Raw genomic sequence first — 23,915 nt, forward strand, 5'->3', positions numbered from 1 at the left:
TCATGGAGAAAGCAAGAGAATTCCAGAAAAACATCTATTTCTGCTTCATTGACTATGCCAAAGCCTTTGACTGTGTCGATCACAGTAAACTGTGGAAAATTCTGAAAGAGATGGGAATACCAGACCACCTGAACGACCTCTTGAGGAACCTGTATGCAGGTCAGAACAGTCAGAACTGTACCTGGAACAACAGACTGGTTCCAAATAGTAAAAGGATTACGTCAAGGTTGTATGTTGTCACCTTGCTTATTTAACTTGTATGCAGAGTACATCATGAGGAACGCTGGGCTGGAAGAAGCACAAGCTGGAATCAAGATTGCCGGGAGAAATATCAATAACCTCAGATATGCAGATGACACCACCCTTGTGGCAGAAAGTGAAGAGGAACTCAAAAGCCTCTTGAGGAAAGTGAAAGAGGAGAGTGAAAAGGTTGGCTTGAAGCTCAACATTCAGAAAACAAAGATTATGGCATCTGGTCCCATCACTTCATGGCAAATAGATGGGAAAACCGCGGAAACAGTGTCAGACTTTATTTTTTTGGGCTCCAAAATCACTGCGGATACTGATTGCCGCCATGGAATTAAAAGACGCTTACTCCTTGGAAGGAAAGTTATGACCAACCTAGATAGTATATTAAAAAGCAGAGACATTACTTTGCCAACAAAGGTCCGTCTAGTCAAGGCTGTGATTTTTCCCATGGTCATGTATGTATGTGAGAGTTGGACTGTGAATAAAGCTGATTGCTGAAGAATTGATGCTTTTGAACTGTGGTGTTGGAGAAAACTCTTGAGAGTCCCTTGGACTGCAAGGAGATCCAACCAGTCCATTCTAAAGGAGATCAATCCTGGGTGTTCATTGGAAGGACTGATGCTAAAGCTGAAACTCCAGTACTTTGGCCACCTCATGTGACAAGTTGATTCACTGGAAAAGACTGTGATGCTGGGAAGGATTGGGGGCTGGAGGAGAAGGGGACGACAGAGAATGAGATGGCTGGATGGCATCACCAACTCAATGGACATGAGTTTGAGTGAACTCCAGGAGTTGGTGATGGACAGGGAGGCCTGGCGTGCTGTGATTCATGGGGTCACAAAGAGTCGGACACGACTGAATGACTGAACTGAACTGAATATGTGCCAGTGTCTCCAACCCCTGGGGGACACAAAGGGAGACCAGCTCCTGCCTTAGCATGACATTGAGGGCCTCAGTCACCTGATTCTAATTTCCCCATCCATCCTCATCTCTTCCACCCCACTTTTCCCGCCCTCTATTCTCAATCCACATGACCATGGCTTCTCTCTCTCCTCTGTATCTTTGCCCATGATGCTATCACTGCCTGAACATTCTTTCCTTCCCCACTTCCCCTGACCTGGTTCTATTTACTCTTCAGGTGTGTGGCTCAGGCATCACTCTTCCCTGGCCACTCTTCCCTAACTCTCTGTGTGCCACCATGTTTGAGACAAGGCAGGCACACAACAAGAAGGGCAGTCACACTCAACATCCACACAGTGCTTTACTGTACTTGATCTTCTTGGTTCTCCATCTCCAGTGGTGAACTTCTGAAAGGCAGAGAACTGGGTCTTATTTGCCTTTGTGTTCTCAGACCCCCTAGCATAGTGCTTAAAACCTCAGAGGTATTCTATAAATGTTTGTTGAATGAGTAAATGAATAGATGGATTAACAGATGAGTGCTCTGATATAGAGTTTGCCATGACAAACCTGGAGAACAGGACCTTGGCTTACAGTCTCCTCTTCTTTTAATGGATCCTCTTTTTATCTTGCAGGCTTCCCTGGTGGGTCAGTGGTAAAGAATCTGCTGGCCAGTGCGTGAGATGCAGCTTCTATCCCTGGGTCAGGAAGATCCCCTGGAAAAGAAAATGGCAACCCATTCCTGTATCATTGCATGGGAAATCCCATGACAGACGAGCCTGGCGGGTTACAGTCCATGGGTTGCGAAAGAGTTGGACATCACTTACCGACTAGACAACTTTTATCTTGTGGTTCTCCCAGAGAGATGGCTTATCGTGTTCAAGATATAGCCTTATACTGTTTTGCTGAACTGAACTGTTTAATGAGGGTAGCAAACCCATGGGGCAATGGGGAATTCACAGGTGATCTTCAGAGTCACAAGTGAAGCAGTGCCTACCATCTTATATGATAATGCTTATACCTGAAGTTTGTTAAATCTTGTTGTAAATTTGGTCCAAGGCTGTTGTAAGACAGGGCTCTGGGAATTCCATGATGGTTCAGTGGTTAGGACTCCGCACTTCCACTGCAGGAGGCACAGGTTTGATCCCTGGTTCATGGCAAATAGATGGAGAAACAGTGGCTGACTTTACTTTTTTGGGGTCCAGAATCACTGCAGATGGTGACTGGAGCCATGAAATTAAAAGATGCTTACTCCTTGGAAGGAAAGTTATGACCAACCTAGACAGCATATTAAAAAGCAGAGACATTACTTTGCCAACAAAGGTCTGTCTAGTCAAGGCTGTGGTTTTTCAAGTAGTCATGTATGGATGTAAGAGTTGGACTATAAAGAAAGCTGAGCGCCGAAGAATTGATGCTTTTGAACTGTGGTGTTGGAGAAGACTCTTGAGAGTCCCTTGGACTGCAAGGAGATCCAACCAGTCCATCCTAAAGGAGATCAGTCCTGGATGTTCATTGGAAGGACTGATGTTGAAGCTGAAACTCCAATACTTTTTCCACCTCATGCAAAGAGCTGACTCATTGGAAAAGACCCTGATGCTGGGAAAGGTTGAGGGCAGGAGGAGAAGGGGACGACAGATGATGAGATGAGATGGTTGGATGGCATCACCGACTCAGTGGACATGAGTTTGGGTAGGCTCTGGGAGTTGGTGATGGACAGGGAGGCCTGGCGTGCTGTAGTTCATGGGGTCTCAAAGAGTCGGACACAACTGAGCAACTGAACTGAACTGGGGAACTAAGATCCTGGAAGCCGCACAGCCTTGCCGAAAAATAAAAAGACCTTGTCTGCTTCGATTGTGTACGTGGAGTCTTCCCCAGACCCTATTCCTTGAATTGGTTCATGCCCTCTCTTTGCCTGGAAGATAATCTACCAGTTATTAATGGAGATAGGTGATTTTCATACCTACTTGTGAACTCTTGCAAACCGACCGATTTTCTGAGATTCTCAAGGACACAATCTGGCAGTCTCCCATCTGTAGACTAGCTCAGATTTTTCAGTGACAAAACCGTGTTTCAAGCCAGGATGTCCTGACAGGAAACCTGAGAAAGGCAACACTCCTTCCTGCCGCTGTGTTTTGTATGGATCTGTGAAAGGCACAATGGTGCAGTAGCTTCTGGCTACTTCTTTCGGTCTGTGGTGTTCATTATCCTCAAACTGGTGGGGGTTTCCCCTGCGAATAAGCCAGAGCAGATGAATCTCATGGTGTCATTCCTGGGGATGCTGTACATATGTAATACATGTGGGCCTACAGTCTCTGTGGTGCCTTCTGCTCTGTGTTCCTTAGCAGCACTCGCTAAATGACAGTGTTCCAGCCCAGTACTCTGCGGGGCCGGGGCGGGTTATGTGGTTCTAGACGCCTGATTCCCTGCCAAGCTCAACGTTGCTGAGAATGACTTGCTTTTTGACTCACATTTGATTTGAGCAGAACCTTTCATTGAACGCGCCTGGCATAAATCTCAAATTTCCTGCATATTAGCCAAGGAATTCTCGCTACTGAAAGCTGAACACTATGACACTGTTATAACTGATTAACACCCTAAAAGGTTAGTGAGTCTTGTGTGGATTACATTACCCAGAGTTTGAACTCTTGCTATGATCTTTATAACGTAAAAGCTATTTCTCAAAAGTCTTTAAAAAGGGAGAAGCTAGAGAAAGCCATCCCTGTAAATCATATTTCTGAACATGGCTAACCATGAAAATGTTCACAACTTAGTGATATAGCTGATACCTTGCAAATGGATTTAAAAGAACAAAACGAATGAGTCCAGACACATTTATGAGCCGAAGATGTCCTAACGAGGGATTAGAGATTGAGGGCCAGAGCTGGGTCTCACATTTGTTTTTGTCCCCAGCACAGGGCCTCAGACAGCCATGGATACATATTAGGTGTCAATTGACAGTCACTGAATTACTAAATGGAAATTTACTGGGGCTGTCTGCTCTGCTAAACTCAACACACAATTAGCCCTGCCCCATGGGATTCTTAGCACGAGCAGATATTTTATGAGAGTTGTCACTCCAAGTTGATTGGATAGACAAAGTGAAACCAAGGGATTGTGTTTAAAACCAAATAACATTTACTCAGCTAAATTTTTATAACTGAGATGTTCTACTTTGGATGAAGCTGGACAAAATGACCCCTAACTTGAGGTTTGTAGGTTTAGGAAAATACAGTTGTGTTTTTGTTTTTGTTTTTTAAGACACTGAAATGAACCCAGCAGGCCAGCTGGCAGGAAGTCAGACTGCGGTCGTTGCCTCAGAGGATGACACAGGCCAAAGGAGAGAAGGAAAACAAGGCAGCCAGAGCAAGTAAGTCATTTTGTAAAGCTTTGCAGAGCTTTCCAGGTTTTTCTGGAAAAAGGAAGAAAAGAAAGAGGAAAGGGCAGGATGAGGGTTGGTTAACAGCTGGTTACAGAAATGCTGATGAGTGGCTTTGTGTTGGTTTTGTTTTTCTAAGTTAGGAGTAAGGAAAGAGGGCGTGCTTGGCCTGGCACTGCTTGCAGGCTGGGCCGTCTTCCTGATCTCTGTGCTGACGCTGTTGTTCCAGCCACTGGAGGAATCCTGAGGCCTTCTACCCCGTGTGTCTCATTAAAAAGCGGATGCAGACTGCCTTCCAAAGACATCTAAAGCATGTGAAAGAGTAGAAAGGAGAAAGTTTTGTTTTATTTTATTTTGCTTTTAAAATGTTTATGTGTATTTACTTTTTTGAATTGATAATTCATATACATTGCTCAAAACTAAAATAGTATAAAAAGGTATGTAACGAAAAGTTGGCAGGACTGAGCAACTGAGCTGACTGAACGAAAAGTCTCTCTCCTGTTCCTGACCCCATCTGCCCATTTCCCCCATCCTAAATAGAAAACTCTGTTACTAGGTTTTGTTTATCCCACTCGTGATGTTTCTGTGCATGTGTGTGCATACTCAGTCCCTCAGCCATGTCTGACTCTTTGCAACCCCATGGACCATGGCCTGCCAGGATCCTTGGTCCATGGAATTTTCCAGGCAAGAATACTGGATACTGACTGGAGTGACTTACCATTTCCTACTCCAGGAGATATTCCCAACCCAGAGATTGAACCTGTGTCTCCTGCATTGGCAGGCAGATTCTTTACCACTGAGCCACCTGAGAAGCCTTATATGCATATACAAGCTAAAATATATATTCTTCTTTACTCCGTTCTAACAAATGGTGCCATGCTATACAAACCTTTTGCACCTTGTTGGGTTCCCCATCCTCCACCCCCACTTAACACTATATCTTGGAAACATTTCCTTCTACATGTACAGAGAGCATTCTCAGTTTTATTTTTGCGGCTGCAGAGTTTTATACTATATGAGTGTAATGTAATTTATCTGGTTCCCCTGAAGGAGGTTTAGGTTATTTCCAGTGTTTTGGTATTATGAATAAGGGCATGGACCTTAAAAACAGATGTGACTTCAAATCCTAGTCTGATGCTTGACTTTAGGCCTTCATTGCCTCATTTGTAAAGTGGGGATTATTTTATACTTTTATTATCTGTCTCATAACATTATTGTGAAAGATTAAGTAACATATAAAGAACTTGAGAAATAGTAGGTACCCAGTGAAACCAATATATTATACCTGGCAACCAAGCATGTTAGAATTTTATCTTGAAAAAGAAGATACTTTGATTACTCATAGTTAATCACAGAAATTTAAATATTTTTTTTCAGAACCAGTGTATATTTATTATTTTTTAAAATCCAGATAAGTAAAAAGAGGAAAATATAGATAGCCTTTAGTGGCGCTAGCGGTAAAGAACCTGCCTGCCAATTCAGGAGACATAAGCGATGTGGGTTTGAACCCTGGGTTGGAAGGAAGAAGATCCACTGGAAGAGGATGTGGCAACCCACTCCAGTATTCTTGCCTGCAGAATCCTTTGGGCAGAGGAGCCTGGCAGGCTACAAGTTCATAGGGTCACAAAGAGTTGGACATGACTGAAGTGACTCAGCACATAATTGTACCACTGAAAAAAATTACTGATATGTTTTGATCTGTCTTTTGAGTTATATCTCTAACCAAACGTGCATATAGTATAAAATTCTGAATGGAATAGTGCAGTGCATACTTTTTTATAACCTGCCTTCTTCAATTAACGGTGCTTGCAATCATCTCTCCACGTCATAAAATATTTTTCTCATTGTTTTTAATGACTGCCTAGTATGTCATCCTTTGGATTTACAATAATTTATAATTTATTAAAAATTCTCAAAAAAAATTAAAATTCTCTCTGGGTAGAGAATTTACTTATACATAAATATTTAATCTCTCTAGAATTAATGGTGATTAATGATATGAGGTAAGTAATATAAATTATTATTATTTTTTTACAAATGGTTAATTAGCAACTTGCCTGACATCCTTTATTGAATAAGCCACACTTACCCCACCTGTTTGAAATGCTATCTTAATCATATTCTAAATCTTTACATAAGCATAGATAGAATTGATTTTAGATTTTATTCTATTCTGTAGATTGACTGTTCTTGTGTAGTAATCACAATTTCATTAAAGCACACTTAAATATCTACTGGTATAAGTCCTTCTTCATTACTTTTTTTTTTCCAAGAATGTTTTGGCCATTTTAATTTTCTTATTTTTCTCAAAATGTTAGAATAATTTTTACAGATTCTAGAAAAGTAGAATTGGATGAAAAAATGAATTGTATTTAATTTAAACATCCTTTTGGGGATGTTTTTGTTTCCTATGGCTGCTATAACAAATGACCAGACTTTATGACTTAACAACAGAAATGAATTATTGTAGTTCTGAAGGCCAGAAGTCTGAAATCTGTGTCACTGAGTTGAACTCAAGGTGTCAGCAATGCCACACTCCATCTGGAGGCTGGAGGGGAGAATCCATTCATTGCCTCTTCTAGTTTCTGGTGGCTACTGGCCTTCCTTGACTTTGAGGATACTTTGATTGCTCCTAATTACTTGTCCAACTATTTGCATCCAGGGATTGAACCCAGGGCTCCTGCATTGTGAGCAGATGCTTTACCACCTGAGGGGACCATTTTTCAGTTTCCCACGGGGAAAAATTGACATCTTTATAATTGGGATATTGTGATTTATTATAATAAAAAAGTATATTTTGTCTTCATCCCATTTCTAAAACCGTTGGAATTTCTAAATGATAAGAGCAGGGCTTCTCTGGTGGCTCAGTGGTAAAGAATCCACCTGCCAATGCAGGAGACGTGGGTTTGATCCCTGTTCCGGGAAGGTCCCACATACCACAGAACAGCTAAGCCTGTGTGCCACAACTATTGAGCCTGTGCTCTAGAGCCCGGGAGCCACAACTGCTGAGCCCATGTGCCACAACTACTTTGCTGCCTGTGCAGCAATGAAGCCTGTGAGCTGTGGAGCCCATGCTCCGCAACAAGAGAAGCGGCTACAATGAGAAGCCTGTACACCACAAGAAGAGAATGCCCCCTGGTCAGCGCAACTAGCCAAAGTCTGTGCAGCAATGAAGACCCAGCACAAACAAAACTAAATTTAAAAAAAAAATTATTAAAAAGAAGAAACACTTTCAAGTAATAAGAGCAAAAAAGGTGTCTTGATATGCATAACAATCCCCTTTGAACCACACTGGAGTTTATGTTAATGAGGTGACTTCTGGAAAGGTAAAGATGAGGGCTGGTTGCCAGAGGAACAAACCATGTGATGAGAGGGTTGGAACTTTCAGTCCCAGTCACCCAGAAGGGGAGAGGAGGGGCTGGAGGTTAAATCAGTCACCAAAGACCAATGATTTAGTCAATCATACCTATGTAATGAAGCCTCCATAAAAAGTCCAAAAGGGGGACTTCCCTGGTGGTCCAGTGGCTAAGACTACAGACTCCCAAAGCTGGGGTCCTGGGTTTGATCCCTGGTCAGGGAAATAGATCCCACATGCTAAGAGTTCACGTCAAATAGATAAATAAATATCAAAATTAAAAAAAAAAAAAGTCCAAAAAGATGAGATTTGGAAAGCTTTCAGTTTGGTTAATCAGAATTTTCTCCTTGCCAGGAGGGTAGCATATGCCATATTCCATGGGGACAAAAATTACGGTGTTCTGGACCCTTCTAAACATTGTCCCATGCATCTCTCTCTCTTTTTTGTTGTTGTTGGTAGTAGGGCACTTTTGTTTTATTGTTATTATATATTTTTATCTGTTTACTTTTGGCCACACTGGGTCTTCACTGCCGTGCTCAGGGTTTCTCCAGTTGCACTGGGCTCTGGCTCTTCTCTGTTGTGGTCCTTCGGCTTCTCGTAGCAGCTTCTTTTATTGTGGAGCGTGGGCTCTAGGTGTCTGCAGTTCTGTAGTTACGGCACAAGGCCTAGTTGCTCCAAGGCAAGTGGAATCTTCCTGGACTAGAAATCAAATCTGTGTCCCTTGCATTGGCGGGCAGATTCTTATTTACCGTAGAACAGGGAAGTTCATATTAATTCTGTTTTATGTTTTGGTTTTTTGGCCACAAGGCAGGTAAGATCTGAGCTCCCCACCCAGGAATTGAACCCATGCGCCTGCACTGGAAGGTGTAGTCATAACCACTGGGCAAACAGGGAAGTCCCTCCCATCTCTTCATCTGGTTGTTCATTCCTATCCTTTAAAATCTTTCGTGATAAATTAGTAATCTAATAAGTAAATTGTTCTCCTGAGTTCTGTGACCCACTGTAGTAAAGTAATTGAATCAAAGGAGCAGGTGATGAGAACCTCCAATTTATAGCTGGTCACTCAGAAGCATAGGAAGAATCTGGACTTGAAATTGGTGTCTGAAGTGGGAGCAGTCTTGTGGAACTGAGCCCTTAAACTATGGAATCTAACACCACCTCCTAGAAGATAGTGTCAGAATTATTTGTTGGTGGTGTCCACTGAGAATTGTTTGGTGGTATTGGAAACAGACATTGGAATAATCATTTTTCCATGCAAATCAGAATGTTCCTCTAAATATTCTTTTAAGTCTTTGGGTAATGTTTGAGGGTTTTATTCACATAGGCTCTGGATGTTTTTGAGGGTTTTTTTAAAAACCATTATATTTTCTAACTGTATGTTATATAGAAAAATCTGTCATTTTTTGTACATTTATTTTGTAGCTATTTTATAACTGGGATATACATAGTTAACAATTTATCTATTAATGCTAGGTGATTTTTCAGAAAATTTTCTGGTATTTTCAGGTAATGTAGCATGTCATCTGCAAATACTGATACTTCTGTCTTCTTTCAAATATCTAGAGCTCTTATTTCTTGTCTTAACTGCAGTCGCTAGAATTTATAGAAAAATTTTTTAAAATAATGAGCATTCTTTCCTTGTTTTAGACTTTAAAGGAGTAACTCTAGAATTATTCCATTAAGTATGATCAAGGGACTTCCCTGGTGATCCAGTGGTTAAGAATCTGCCTTGAAAGTCAGGGAATGAGGGTTTGATCCCCGATTGGGGAACTAAGATCCCACATGCTTCGGGGCAACAAAGCCTACCCACCCCAACTAGAAGCCTGAGTGACACCATGAAGACCCAGTGCAGCCAAAAATAATAATAATAAATTGAAAGTTTTTTAAAAAGTATAATCAAACTATTGGTTTGAAAACTTTTACAAGATTCTGTGATCTAATCAGTAAGAAGTCTTCTATCAATGCCTTTGCTTCTAGATTTGAAATTAATTAGATCAGTACTAAATGAGCAAACAGGTGACACTAGTTGTAAAGAACCCTCCTGCCAGTGCAGGTTTGATCCCTGGGTTGGGAAGATCGCCTGCAGAAGGGCATGGCAATCCAATCCAGTATTCTGGCCTGGAGAATCCTATGGACAGAGGAGCCTGGTGGGCTATAGTCCATAGGGTCACAAAGAGTTGGACATGACTGAAGCGACTCAGCACGCACACAAACACACAACTGATTCACTGTTTCCTGCTTTGTTTTACCCTGCTTTCAAGCAAGAAGTGCCTGGTCTGTAACCTATACTTTGTTATTGTTTTAGTCATTAAGTCCTGTCTGACTCTTTTGCAACCCAATGACTGTAGCCCTCCAGGCTCCCAGGCAAGAATACTGGAGTGAGTTGCCAGGGAATCTTCCCGACCAAGAGGTTGAGCCAATGTCTCCTGCATTGGCAGGCAGATTCTTTACCACTGAGCCACAGGGCCTCATATATCACAAACACATAAAATAATAAATTATTTAAAGAACTCACAGGAATATTTGTCACTGTGTATCTTGTATTTAGTGCCAGTCCAGTCCCACTCATAACCCTAAATATCTACTCTTATTACTAACTGTATTCAAGCCTTTAGAAACCCTCTTCTCCATCTGTTAACCTATGTTCTCAAAACAAAAGGGGACTGCGACCAAATGCAATGAAGGTTGTGGGTTGTATGCCTCTATGTTGGAAGACTGCTTTGGCATTCAGGGAGGATATGAGGAACAGACCACTTTATTATTAAGAGAAAAAACAAATTAAGGACTTCCCTGGCAGTCCAGTGATTAGGACTTTGCGCTTCCACTGCAGGGGGCAGGGATTCAATCCCTAGTCAGGAAACTAAGATACTACATGCCACAGAGTGCGGCCAGATACATAAATAAACATATTGAAACTATTTAAAAAATAATAATTGTTGGAGCCTTCTTCTCAGATGGCAGAGGTATTAGTTTCCTATTGCAGCTATAACAAATTACCACAAACTTGATGGCTTAAAACGACACAAGTTTATTATCTTACAGTTCTGGATGTCAGAAGTCCTAAAATTGAGGTGTCAGTAGGTCTCTGTTTCTTGTAGAAGCTCTAGAAGAGAATCTGGTTCCTCCCCTTTTTCTAATTTCTAGAGGCCAAGTATATTTCTTGGCTATGGCCCTATTCTCCATCTGTAAAGCCAGTGATGTAGCATCTTCCAATCTATTTTTCTCTCTTGACCTTCCTGCCTTCTTCTCATATGAACCTTTGTGATTACACTGGGCCCACAAAGATAATCCCCCCCATTTCATGATCCTTACCATAATTATACCTATAAACTCTCTCTTGCCATAAAAAGTAACATGTTCACAAGTTCTGGTGATTAGGATAAGGCAAGGCTTTCTCTACCATCAATATACCATAGTAGAGATACAACAGATTCCTGAAAAATCAAGTATGGTTTCCCAGTAGTGCAGATCATCAATTTTCTTTCTTAAATATTCACAGTATTGCACATGACAGTTTAGGAAATGAACTTTTTCAATATTAAAAGACTCATATTACTCTTAAATTTTCATAAATGTATCTGTGATGTGCATAATTCTATGATTTATATTTTTCCATTTTAAAAAAACTTTAATTTTTTTGGCCACACCACACAGGATGTGGGATCTTAGTTCCCCGACCTAGGACTGAACCCTCACCCCCTGCAGTGGAGGCTCAGAGTTCTAATCACTAGGGTGCCAAGGAAGGCCCTTAACTTTAATATTTTTCAGTGTCTTAGAAGAAATATTATTTGTGAAAACTTGAAAAATAATTTAAATTTTTTATATTTTACATTCGTTGAAATTTTTGAGTTATTCAGATTTCATACACTTCAAATTCATTTTAATTTTTAATCCTTAGGTCAGCACTATGCTACAGAAATATAATGCAAGCTAAAAATATAAATAAACTTTTTGTCATGTATCTTGAAAAGTAAAAGCTATAGATGAGATTAATTTGTTTAAGTATTTATGTGTGGCTCTGCTGGGTCTTGGCTGTTGCTTGTAGGCTTTTTCTAATTGTCGCAAGCAGAGGCTTCTCACTGCGGTGGCTTCTCTCGTTGGGAAGCACTGACTGGCAGTGCTCAGGCTTCAGTAGTTTTGGCACACAGGCTTAGCTGCCCTGTGGCTTGTGGAATCTTCCTGGATCAGACCCATGTTCCCTACCACCAGGGAAGTCTGGTGAAATTAATTTTAATAATATATTTTATTTATCAATGTATCCAAAATATTATCATTTCAGTATATAATATATATTTCAATGAGAAATGTGCTTTTTTTTTTTTTTTCACAACAAGTCTTCAAAATCCATGTGTATTTTACACTTACCACACATCATTAGCTGGAGAAGGGAAAGGCTGCCTACTCCAGTATTCTGGCCTGGAGAATTCCATGGGCTGTGTAGTCCATGGGGTTCCAAAGAGTCGCTCAGCACAGCTGAGCCACTTTCACACACACATCTTTAGAGGTTTTGCCAAAATGAGCAACAAGAGAAATAATTTCATGTAATGTATGATAATTTAAGAATTATGTTTCTGAGGACTTCCCTGGTGGCTTAGTGGTAAAACATCCACCTGCCAATTCAGGAGACTTCATGGGTTCTATCTCTGGTCCAGGAAGATCCTGTATGCTGAGAAGCAGCTAAGCCCATGAGCCACAACCATTGAGCTTACATACCACAACTACTTACTGTAGCCGGTGTGCCCTAGAGCCCATGCTCCACAACAAGAAAAGCCGCTGCAGTGCCCACACACCGTAACTAGGTAAAAGCCCACGCAACAACGAAAACTCAGAACTGTCAAAAAGAAATTTTTTTTAATTATTAAAAAGAAGAATTATGTTTCTGTTTATTACTTTATATTGCTAGTCTTATCAAGGTATACCCCAATTTATGTAAAATTAATTAAATTCAGTCGACTTTGGTGAAACTTTCAGTTGTATAAAACCATAGTTCATATTTTGTGGTTTTGTTTTTATGAAAGTATGTGGCATTTGGTAAAGGGGCCTCCATTTACACTCCTGTCCCTAGCCCCACTCGTGCTTGGACTGGGCCAGATAACGTCTCCACCATGTGACCAGGTACAACTCAAGGGGAGAATCTTTAGGCAACTTAGAAGAAGCCTTCTATAGCGGTGCTTACCACTGTGCTTTCTTATTCCTGAAGCTTCCCATGTTCCCTCTGTGATTCTCCTCAACCGTTTCCCTTTCAATGAATAAATATTATTGACTAAATAAATTCATATAGGTTATTTTTGCTATCTGTCAAAACTTTCACATATATATATACTTGATATACAGTAAACGCCATGAGGAAGGAAACAGCAGATAAGGAAACAGGCTGAGAAAGATTAGGTGACCTAAGTTTAACAGTTAGTAACCAGGGCTTCTCATTCTAAGTTGTTATTTTTTCTATTTCATTTTGTTGCGATTCGATACAAGGCTGTGTCCTAGGCCCTGGAAGATGTAGCCATGGGAAATCAACTCTTTTTGCCTCAATCTTATGCTTCATTCCCTGGAGAAGGAAATGGCCTGTGTTGATGAAAAATAGAATATGTGGCAAAGGACAGGCCTGTTTTGATGAATCCTTAGATGTCAACGTTGGGATTCTGTATTTTATTCTGGTGATAGCGTGAATCCTTTTTTTTTTTTTTTTTTTGCGTGAATCCTTGAAGACTTTGCAGACAAGAAAAAGAACTGCTGGGAGCTCTGCATTAAAAAAGAGGAAAAGTCAGGGACCTCCTTGTTGATCCAGTGGTTAAGAATCCACCTACCAATGCAGGGGACACAGGTTCAGGTAAGCTTGTGTGTCACAAATATTAAGCCCACGCTCTAGAGAAAGCCCATATGCAGCAATGAAGACCCAGTGCAGCCATAAATAAATAAACAGTGCTTTAAAAAAAATAGTATATTTGTGTGTGTGTGGTCTGTCGTGTCCGACTCTGTGACCCCATGAACTGTAGCCCGCCAGGCTCCTCTGTCCATGGGATTTTCCAGGCAAGAATATTGGAGTGGGTTGCTATTTCCTACCCCAGGGGATCTTCCCGACCCAAGGATCGAACCCAAGTCTCTTGCATCTCCTTCTTGGGCAGGTGGATTCTTTACCACTGCGGCACCTGGGAAAATACTCCGTAGAATATTTTTTAAAAAATAGGAAAAGCCAGGAGCATGGAAACCAGATAAAAGGCTTTTTAACAATCCAGGAGAGACTCAGCCAGGGTGGAGGCAGGAATGAAAATAAAGAGACATCAGTGGGACACAGCCTGGCTGTAGAATCTGTAGAAACTTACCACTGCTTGGCCGTGGAAGGTTAGGGGCATGGGTAAAGTCAAACAAACCATACTTTTTATCCTGGGAAAGAGTGTTTTTGTTCACATAAGCATTGCAGTCACAAGGGTAAGGTGGTCAAGAGGGGTAAGGCAGGAGGGGGTGGGAGAGATGGAAAGTTAGAGAAGTGTTTTCTTGGATTATACTGAGTTACTGTGGGACATCCAGGTACAAATAACTGGTCAGTTGGAAAATCAGTTCTGTAGCTCAGGAGAGAGTTTTCAACTGGAGGTAGGATTTAAGAGACTTTTGCGCTATAAGAGACTTTTGAGACATTGGAGTTATGAGAGTGAAGGAAGGCATGAAGGAGAAAAGAAGAGGAGCAAAGGAAACAGCCTCAGGAGAGGGCATCTTTGCAAACCGAGAGAAAAAAGAGGAGGAAGTGAGGGAGGTGGAATAGTATCCAGGGAAAGGGGAGGTCCTTTGTGAGTGAACCTGAAGACAGACACCAGGAGTCTCACCCTTCTGTCCCCCACATCCATCACTATGCTTGGCACACAGCAGGCACGACTGAGTGAATAAAAAATGAATGAACCAGAAGAGAGATATCCCCCAAAAAAGGAGAAAAGGCTTTTCAGAAGAAGATGGTTAATAATATAAATGCTGCTGAGAGGATAAGAGTAATATTGACTAATAAGAGGCTCTCGACTTTCTCCCTCTTCTTTTTCTCAAAACTCAAGTGGTTACAGGAACGTGTTCCAGGTGGGACAGGGGTGACCATAGTGACCAGACAGGAGAGAACTGTCTCAGGGAAGAGTTGAACCCTAAGGACACTGGGGACTAGGGAGCTGTTGGAAAGGATACCAAATGAGGCCCACTTAGTGCCTTCCCAACCCTCCACCCCCACCGTCCTCTTTGGTTCATGTAGTTGCCGGTATTTGGGTGCTGGGCCCTTCCCTCTGAGTCAGGAAAGAATCATTTCTAATCCTTTGGCTGACTAAAGTGAGGGACCTGTGTTGGCTTCTTTTAATGTTGGACTCTCAGTGAATGGTGGAGGCAGGGAACACCCACATATGGAAGCCGGCTTTACATGGAGTGAGGCACATTGGTCCCTGGACTGTAACTGAAGACATCCCCAGCCCTGACTTCCCACATAACTATCTTTTAGAATTTTACTGAATGTTCACTGAATGTTCAGAAGGCTTTTCCCTCCAAGGTGGGGCCTGGAAGTGCCTCAAGAAAGGCATTTTGTGATGCAATAAAGCAGGGTTTCAACTAACCATCCTCTCTCCTATTTGGGCCCCTGAACAATCTAAGAACTTCCTAGAAGTGTTTGAAAGGAGACAGAATAGGGTCACCACCGAAGACTGGCCAGCCAATCCACAGAGATTCCCCATGGTGTCAACTCACCTCAGGGCTTAGTCAGACTGGCCCTCAGCCTTGCCTGGCTTGAGATCTCATGTATTAACACACAGAGTGGATCAGCTGTCTGGGGGCTGATTCATTAATCCAACTTTCAGATACTCATGTACTTACGTGCAGGGATGATATTTTGACCTCCTAACCAACATATTTTTTTTTTCCTGTTTCCTGTAACCCTCCCTCCCTTTGAGATGACTGCACCATGAGGCATCTTTCACCTCAAGGCTCCTGCCATAGTGTAGAATGCAGAGACCTGAAGACTGACTTAGTCTGAGGGAGTTTCTTCCCGCAGCCCTAGATCAAGTTTTCCCAGACTGAAAAGTGCAGGTCCCCAGGCACCTGTGGAGGGTCCACACTTGTCCCTTGAATATCCTCATGCCTGAAAGTGCAACAAAAAAAGCAAACACCATAACAGGTTGGCAGAGACTGCAGAAGAAAGGATAAAGCTTTTTTCCTTCTTTTGTGAAAAAGAGATCCCACATTTTCGTTTCGCACTGGGTCCCCCAAATACGTAGCCGAACCTGCTGGCAGACAGAGCATTCCTGAAGGAATTAGCCAAAGTCTAAGAATATTCTGGGGGTTTTGTGGCTTAAGTAAGAATGTCAGTTAGCCCTGCCCAAATTTGGAACAATGTTGGGACTATTTCAAGCTACATGAAATGTCAACAATAGAGGTGAAGGACTGTTACCAAAGCAAATATGTAGTGACTGCACAAGGGATAAGTAAACATAAATCAAATTTGCCAAAAGGTGTTTGTGGCTATTCAGCTTCGTTTGGAAGAGGGAGGAGGTGGATAGGCTGTCTGCCTAGCTTATCCTTGAAGCCAGAACTCTGCTTGTTTACCCTGATAAGCTAGGAGTGTATCTTAACGATTGAAATTTCAGAAAATCTTGATTTGAATAAAGAGTTGATCTCCTCAGCTCATCTTCAAAATTGGGAACCACCGAATTCTGGTTGTTGCCAATTTGTTACTGAGCAATGGTATCATGTGTTTATTTTCATTCAGTTCCTAGGATAGCTGAACTTATTTCAAATGGGTCTTCCTTAAAAAAAAAAAAAATCAAATATTGGTGTCCTTTTTTGAATTCTCCACTTAAATTCTTCATATTCTTATTTATTTGCAAGCGTTTCCTACATATTAAAAATAATATTTTGCTTATTATATATGTTGCAAATAAGTTTCCCCAGTTTGTCCATTTCTTTTAACTATCACTCTGGACTGTCTTCAAAGCACAACATCTGATGGGAATGAATAAAGTCACAATAACAATAATACCAAAATTCATTAATTCAAATTAGTAGTCATCTAATTTACCACTAATAATCATCTAATTTACCACTAATAATCATCTAATTTACCACTAATAATCATCTAATTTACTTCTGCTAAGTCACTTCAGTCGTGTCCGACTCTGTGCAACCCCATAGACGGCAGCCCACCAGGCTCCGCTGTCCCTGGGATTCTCCAGGCAAGAACACGAGTGGGTTGCTATTTCCTTCTACATTTACTGAGTACGTACTAAATGCTTCATGCACCATTGAAAGTGTTAGTGAAAGTGTTACTCAGTCCTGTTCCACTCTGTGGGACCCCATGGACTATGGCTCCTCTCGTCATGGGATTTCCCAGGCAAGAATACTGCAGTGGGTTGCCATTTCCTTCTCCAGGGGATCTTCCTGACCCTGGGTTGGAACCTGGGTCTCCTGCATGGCAGGAAGATACTTTAATGTCTGAGTCAACAGGGAAGCCCCATCTACCATTAATCCTTACAATGACCCTATAGGGTGGGTACTGCTGTTAGTTCCATTTCATAGATGAAGAAACAGGTGAAAGAAGACAAGTAATTTGTGTTTACACAGCCTAGTGAGGGATGAAATATGGGTCTTGATACCTGTCTGACACCCACCCCAGGTTCCAACCCCGGACTGTCTAATACAGCAGCCATATGTGGCTACTGAGCACTTATGTGACCTCCCCAATCTTGAAGCCCAAGGATGAAAGAATTAATTTTTAAATTGGTTATATGTTGAAATAATATTTTTACTACATTGGACTAAGTAAAATGCTTTACTGCTTTGAAATTTTTGTTAATGTGGTTACTAGAAAACTTTATTTCATTTATTTTCTTGGCCAACCCGCTTGGCCTGCAGGATCTTAGTTCCCCCAGGAGAGATTGAACCTATGCCCTAGGCAGTGAGAGCACAGAGTCCTAACCACTGGACCGTCAGAGAATTCACTATTTTACTTTTTTGTTTTCATTTTTTTAAAAAATTAAATATGAATCCCTTTACATTTTTATTGACAAGACAGTTCTAACTGCTTTCTTCCACTCCCATCCTTGACTTGGGTGTAGTCTTTGCGGTCCCTTGATTATTTTCCAGCTGCATGCTGTTGGCTTCTTTTTTTGATGGTGTAAACAACGAACATTTCTTTCTCACAGTTTTGGAGACTGAGAATTCCAAGATCAAGGTGCTAGCAGTGACAAACCTCTTCCTGGCTTGCAGATGGTAAACCATCTTCTTGCTGTGTCCTCAGATGAAGGAAAGCAAGTCTTTTTATAAATTTGTTAAATTGAAATCTCTAGGATTTTGTGTATTTTCTTATTGTTTGCATTCCTTTTATTAATTTTTAAAATATGCATTAAAATGGTAAATGTTAGATTGCAAAAAAAAAAAAAAAAATGAAGTCCTCATATGAGTGAAAATAAACCTGACGCTAAAGGCCAAATATTGTGCGATTCCTGACAGGAGATATCTAGAACGGGCAAATTTGAAAAGATGGAGAAAGCAGATGAGAGGTTACCGCGAGCTGAAGGAGGTGGGGGCGGGGGAAGCGGGATGAAAAAGAAAAAGGGGGTGCGGAACAAAGGGCTGCTGGGCGGCGGGGCTCCGCGCCCGAGGCAGGCGTCTTTGTCCGGGCGGGAGGCGGCGGCGGCGGCGGCCGGGCGGCGGGAGGAGCCGGGCCGAGCGGAGGAACGGCGACCGCGGGGGAACGCCAGCCCGGGCGCAGAGCCGCGGCGCGACAGGGCGAGGCAGGGCCGCGGCCCCCGCCCGCGCACCCTCCCCTGCCCTTCCGCAGGGGCCGGCGGCGCACGCGCCCTGCCCTCCCCCGGGCCTCCTTAACAAAGAGCCGGGAGGAAGCCCTCACCGAAGCCCAGGAATTGGAAATAAAGCTGCCGGGCCCTGCCTCTGCTCTGGTGCGCCTCGGCCTGCGCCCCGGGCTCCTTGGCCTCGGGGACTTTACCGCGGGTCTCGGGTACTGGGTGGTTTCTGCTTTTGTTCAGCACTTGCTCCTTTTTACTGTGTAAGTAGGAAGGAGTGCCCCCTCTCCCTCATGTTCCACTATCCCAATTTTAACCCATATACTTCGTGATTTTCCCCATGACCACGTAAAATCTCTCACACACACACGGTACTCCTTTTGTTTTACACACACATATATGCGCGCACACACGGCACTTCCTTTTGTTTTCCAAAATGGCACCGTATCTGCATCTTTTCTGTTCCTCATGGAAACCCCAGATCCCAGTTGGGATTCACTTAATCCGGGGCATGAAGGGACCTCCTGCCATGCCCGTTTACTTAACAGTTCTGTCGTTTTACCACCGTAAACGGTGCTGCCTTGAATGTCAAGCCCCGAGAGCAGGAGCAATTCCGCTTTTCACCAGGGAGGTCTGAGAGGTCGTTCTCCCCAGGTCCCGCCGGCTGTCAGTGTCACACCCGCTTTCTGAGCGGAATCCGCGGGCAACACTCCCTCCACTTTCCTCCTTCCCCCTGCTCTTCCTAAACGTCTTCCTCCGCCCTGGCAACCCGACTTCCTCGCGGGCCCTCAGAGCTCTCTCCTCCCACTCCCGGGCCGCGGTTCACTGTCCCCTCCCCCTCACATTTTCAAGGTGCTCGAGTCTCCCCTTCCGAAGGAAAAAAGAACCATTACTCCTTTGTGTTATTTTCTTACTTCTTTCCTTCCATTTTCTATACAACTTGAAAACCTTTTTCTAATTGTTTTGCTGTTAGATATTACATGCCCGTGGTTCATCATCCAAAGGTATATCTGAAAGGGAGAGACGACAGACAGACCGCTGTCTGTTAACCACCCATTTTTCTCCCAAGGCTCTGAGTGATACCACTTTTTTGTGTATTTTTCCAAAACAATTATAGCAACGTATATATCTTTCACAAACTGTAGCCGGAAGTGCAGACTGCTCTGCAATGCTGCGGGATTTTTTGGAAGTCTACCTGGTCTCTCTGGCTCCTCGCTGACTTCTCCCCACCCCCACCCTCCCTCACATCATCAAGCTGCCTTCTCTGAGGGGTTGGAAACTCAGATCTAGTCCCTTCTCCATTCCCTCCCTTATCTGATCAGGTCCTGGCTGTGTGACCTTTGCAATATTTATCTCTCAATTCCCTCCTCTTTGTTCCTCTGACTCCTCCTTCTTCAGACCTCCTCTGTCACTTTGCCAGGCCACTGCGGTAGCCTCCTGGCTCTCTCTTCCCAAGGTCTGGTGCTGATCTCTCATTTTGCTGCAGGTCCTTCATCCATCGCAAAGACTGTGCCACGGAAATGGCTCCTTAGATTCAGGAGATCGATCAAGTTTATTGCAGGGAAGAAGCACTGGCTTGGGTGACCAGGGGCTAGGGTAGAATCGAGAACCTGCCCTTTCCTCGCCTCCTACTACCTTCAGCAAATTCCCCGTCTCTGGTTTCCTCAGCAGATGAGCTCCAAGGCCCTCTGGCTCTAACCTCTGTGAGGCTACAATTACCATTCCATTCCTCTCTGCCCCACCTACCTCTCTCTGTGCCGCTCCTTTCCACAATCCGCCACTTTCCTTTTGCTCTCACTGCGCCTCTGGAAAGTTCTCCTTCTTACTCTAAATATCCAGATCCTACTTCTCTTCAAAGACCTGACTTTTAGTCATTTTTCTCCAAAAACCTCTACAGTGTCCCCCACTGTAGACAACTGCCTTGTCCTTGCAAGGCCCATGTTGGTGCTACTTTATCTGTATGTCTTCAGTGGCATACACCACACTGCTTCCTAGAGTTGTTCCATACCTGTCCTACTGCTGTCTGTCCATCTCTTCCCCCAGGACACCCTAGCCTAATACTTTGCATATCGTAGAGGATGTGGTTTTAGGAGTCCCAAGACCAGGTCTCAAGTCTAAGTTCTGACACTCAATAATTGTTGTATTGAACATGTCATGTAGCCTTTCTGAGCCTCATTTCTCCAAATGTAAAATGGGAATAACAGCCTGTTTCATAGTGTTGTTGTGTCCATTAGATTACGTGGGGAAAAGAGGTTTATGAACTGTAGAGCTATATACAGATCTAAATATTAATAGTAAAGACAAATATAACTCAGATGCTGGCGAGAGTGATTGCCCTTCCAAAGAAGGATTTTTTTAAAAAGTAGGGAAATCTTTGAAAAATGAAAGAACTTTTCCTCTTGGTTGTAGTCTCAAAATTTGGGGATTGCATTCTAATTCTTCCTTTTAGATCAGATATACAGTATTTAATATGAAGTAAAAGCTAGAAATACTCTACACTTTAACAATGGTGGAGTGATTAAAGGATGGTTAGGTAACGAGAATAATATATGTGATCATCAAAATTATATTTTTGAAGAATGTGTACTGACATGGGAAAACTAGTCATAATTTGACTTGAAAGCTTATAAAGCAGGATACTAAACAGTGCATGTGGAGCAGAGGTATAAGAGGGAAAGAGGATTTCTCCATTTCTCTTCGTAACTTTTTATTAGACCTCCAAATCAGGAGCCTGCTGCTAGAGAAGTTGGGATACATTCCTGGGCCATGGCTTATACAAATAGTTCACTCCCTGCCTCCCCAGAGTTGGAGCTTCAGGACGGATGAACCAGGAGCCCAGTGCCTCAGAGGAGGCCACGGCCTATCCAAGATCCAGGGCCAGCCTTTGGCCCGCCTATGTCCCCCTGGCTGACATTCCGGGTCTTCTCTCCACCACTTCTTCCAGCTGAACTGTGGCCTCCAGACTAATAGAACCCTCCAGGGCCTGTTTTGACAGTTTCCAGATTGCGTTTATAGGACCACTCCCTCCAGTCAAAATGCCAGCTCCCCACACAGAATCTGAAGAACTATGCTCCAAAAATGAATAAGCAAAAATGAGCCATCACAGGGCTTGAGGGAGCTAAAGGGACTCCAGAGAGGAGGTAGCATTTCTGCTAGCCATGGAAGGATGGTAGGAATTTGGCAATGGGAGATATTAAAATAAGGCCCTGTGATTTCACCTTACTCATATTTTATATCCCAGAGTGGGAGAGGAGAGATGTTTTGTTTAAAATGTCTTTCCCGCTGATGACAACTTTTATTATAGAAAATAAAACAAAGATTAAAGAAGAGAGTCTCCTATAACCTATGACCAATATAGAACTGTGGTTTTCAACCCTGGTTAGTATCTCCTTGGGAAGCTTTTAAGACATATCATGAACTATCTGCATACAGACAATCTGATTCACTTGGGATGAAGTGGGGTTCCCATGTACACACACACACACGCACAAACACACATAAACCAACATCTCACCCCATCCATTAGCAAATCCTGCCAAAATATATCTAGGATATGAACACTTCTTACCATTTCCTCTGCCATCATCCTGGTCCAAGTTACTGCCTTCTGCCTGGGTTATTGCTATAGCCTTCTAACCATCTCCAGTTTCTATCTTCTGCCCCCATGCCCGACCCCAAAGTCTGTTGTCTACATGACACTCTGCAGAGGGATCCTTTAAAAGCATAACTCAGGTTGTGTCCCTTCTCTACTCAAAAATCCCATTATGGCTCCCTGACTCATTCAAAGTAAAAGGCAAATCCTTAGAGTGTCTATAATGGCCTACATGACCTGACCTGGCTACTTCACTGACTTGTCATCTCTCACTCCCCTCTGTTCACTGCATTCCAGCCCCACGTCCCCTTTGCTGTTTTCCAAAAGTGTTGATGCCTCAGGACCTTTGCACTTGCTGTCCCTTCTGCCTAGACTCCTTTGGTATTTCTCACCTTTCCTTCAGGTCTCTGACAAGTGTCAATCCATTAGAAGGGTCTTCTCTGACTACCCTCGTGAAGAAGAAAATGGCAACCCACTCCAGTAGTCTTGCCTGGGAAATCCCATGGACTGAGGAGCTTGATGGGCTACAGTCCATGGGATTGCAAAGAGCTGGACACGACTGAGCGAGCAGCCAGTTCCTGCCTACGCTAAATAAACTTGCACAGTACCCTCCTCACCCACACTCCCTATACTCTTATCTGTTCTACTTTTCCCCAGGAGAGTTTTCACCACCACACTTATCTATATTGTTAACCCCACGTGCCAACTTTGTCTAAAAAGTCCCTCATGAAAACAGCTTTTCTGCTTCTATCTCAAACCTCTCTTTCCATTTCTTTTCAAAGTCCCATTGTCTGCCTTTCCCTAATCCTGTGTTCCCCAAACTTCTCCTTCCTCCTGCCTTCACCTGTCAGCTCAGGGAAATGAATTGCAGAGGATTTATCAGCCTTCCAGCCCCACAAATGGCCCAGACTCTAAGCCTAGGCTGGACTTCACTAAGATACTCTGCTATGCACGCTATTTATTTCAGTTTTTACACAAAGGAGATCTTAACGTTCCTATTGTTGGACAGTTAGGGTGTTTTCCAAGTTTCTACTATTGTAGCAGCCTTGAACACACCCATCATTGTTTCCTTGAGATAAATTATTTGAAGAGGAATTATTGAGTCAAAGGGTACATGATATTCAAGGCTTCTGGTGGGGATTGCCAATTTTTCCTCCAGTTTATCTAATTATAGTCCCACCAGCTGTATGTGATGCCTTTTATATTCTTACATCTTTGACAAAACTGGGTATTTAAAAAACACTGGGAGGTGAAAAAAATATTTTGTTTTAAGTAACATTATTGGTGAAGTTGGACATCTTTGCATTTCTCTCCCTTTTTTGAATGATTTGCCTCTGCCCTTTTTCCTTCTATTGGAATATGCAGACTTTTATATATAACCATTTTAAAAATGTATTTTATGGAAGTATAGTTGATTTACAGGGTTGTGTTAGTATAGTCATTTTTATATTAAGAACATTGACTCTGAAATGTGTGTGCAAGTATTTTCTTCCATTTGTTTCTTACCTTTCAATTCTATTTTATACTTTAAAAAACTAATTAAATTAATTAATTAATTTTTATTTATTTATTTTTGGCTGTGCTGTGTCTCCGTTGGCGCATGGATTTTTCTCTAGTTGTGCTGTGCAGGCTTCTCATGGCACTCTCTTCTCTGGCTGTGGAGCATGAGCTCTAGGGCATGCAGTC

General features: G+C 42.6%; 1 long non-coding RNA gene across 2 annotated transcripts; it reads left to right on the top strand.

The window, feature by feature from the left end:
- The first annotated feature begins 550 nt into the window (after positions 1-550).
- Positions 551-13,816, top strand: LOC148776126 (uncharacterized). 2 transcript variants are annotated; one of them, XR_016038558.1, is made up of 3 exons: positions 551-3,747; positions 4,405-4,513; positions 13,586-13,816. It is a non-coding gene; the product is annotated as an uncharacterized LOC148776126 (long non-coding RNA). The 2 variants fall into 2 exon arrangements; XR_016038557.1 differs by having other exon boundaries at positions 551-4,513.
- Positions 13,817-23,915: the final 10,099 nt, after the last annotated feature.

Source organism: Moschus berezovskii, chromosome 11, assembly GCF_049115385.1.
Source record: "Moschus berezovskii isolate FMDL1 chromosome 11, NW_MosBer_1.0, whole genome shotgun sequence".
Lineage (NCBI taxonomy): Eukaryota > Metazoa > Chordata > Mammalia > Artiodactyla > Moschidae > Moschus > Moschus berezovskii.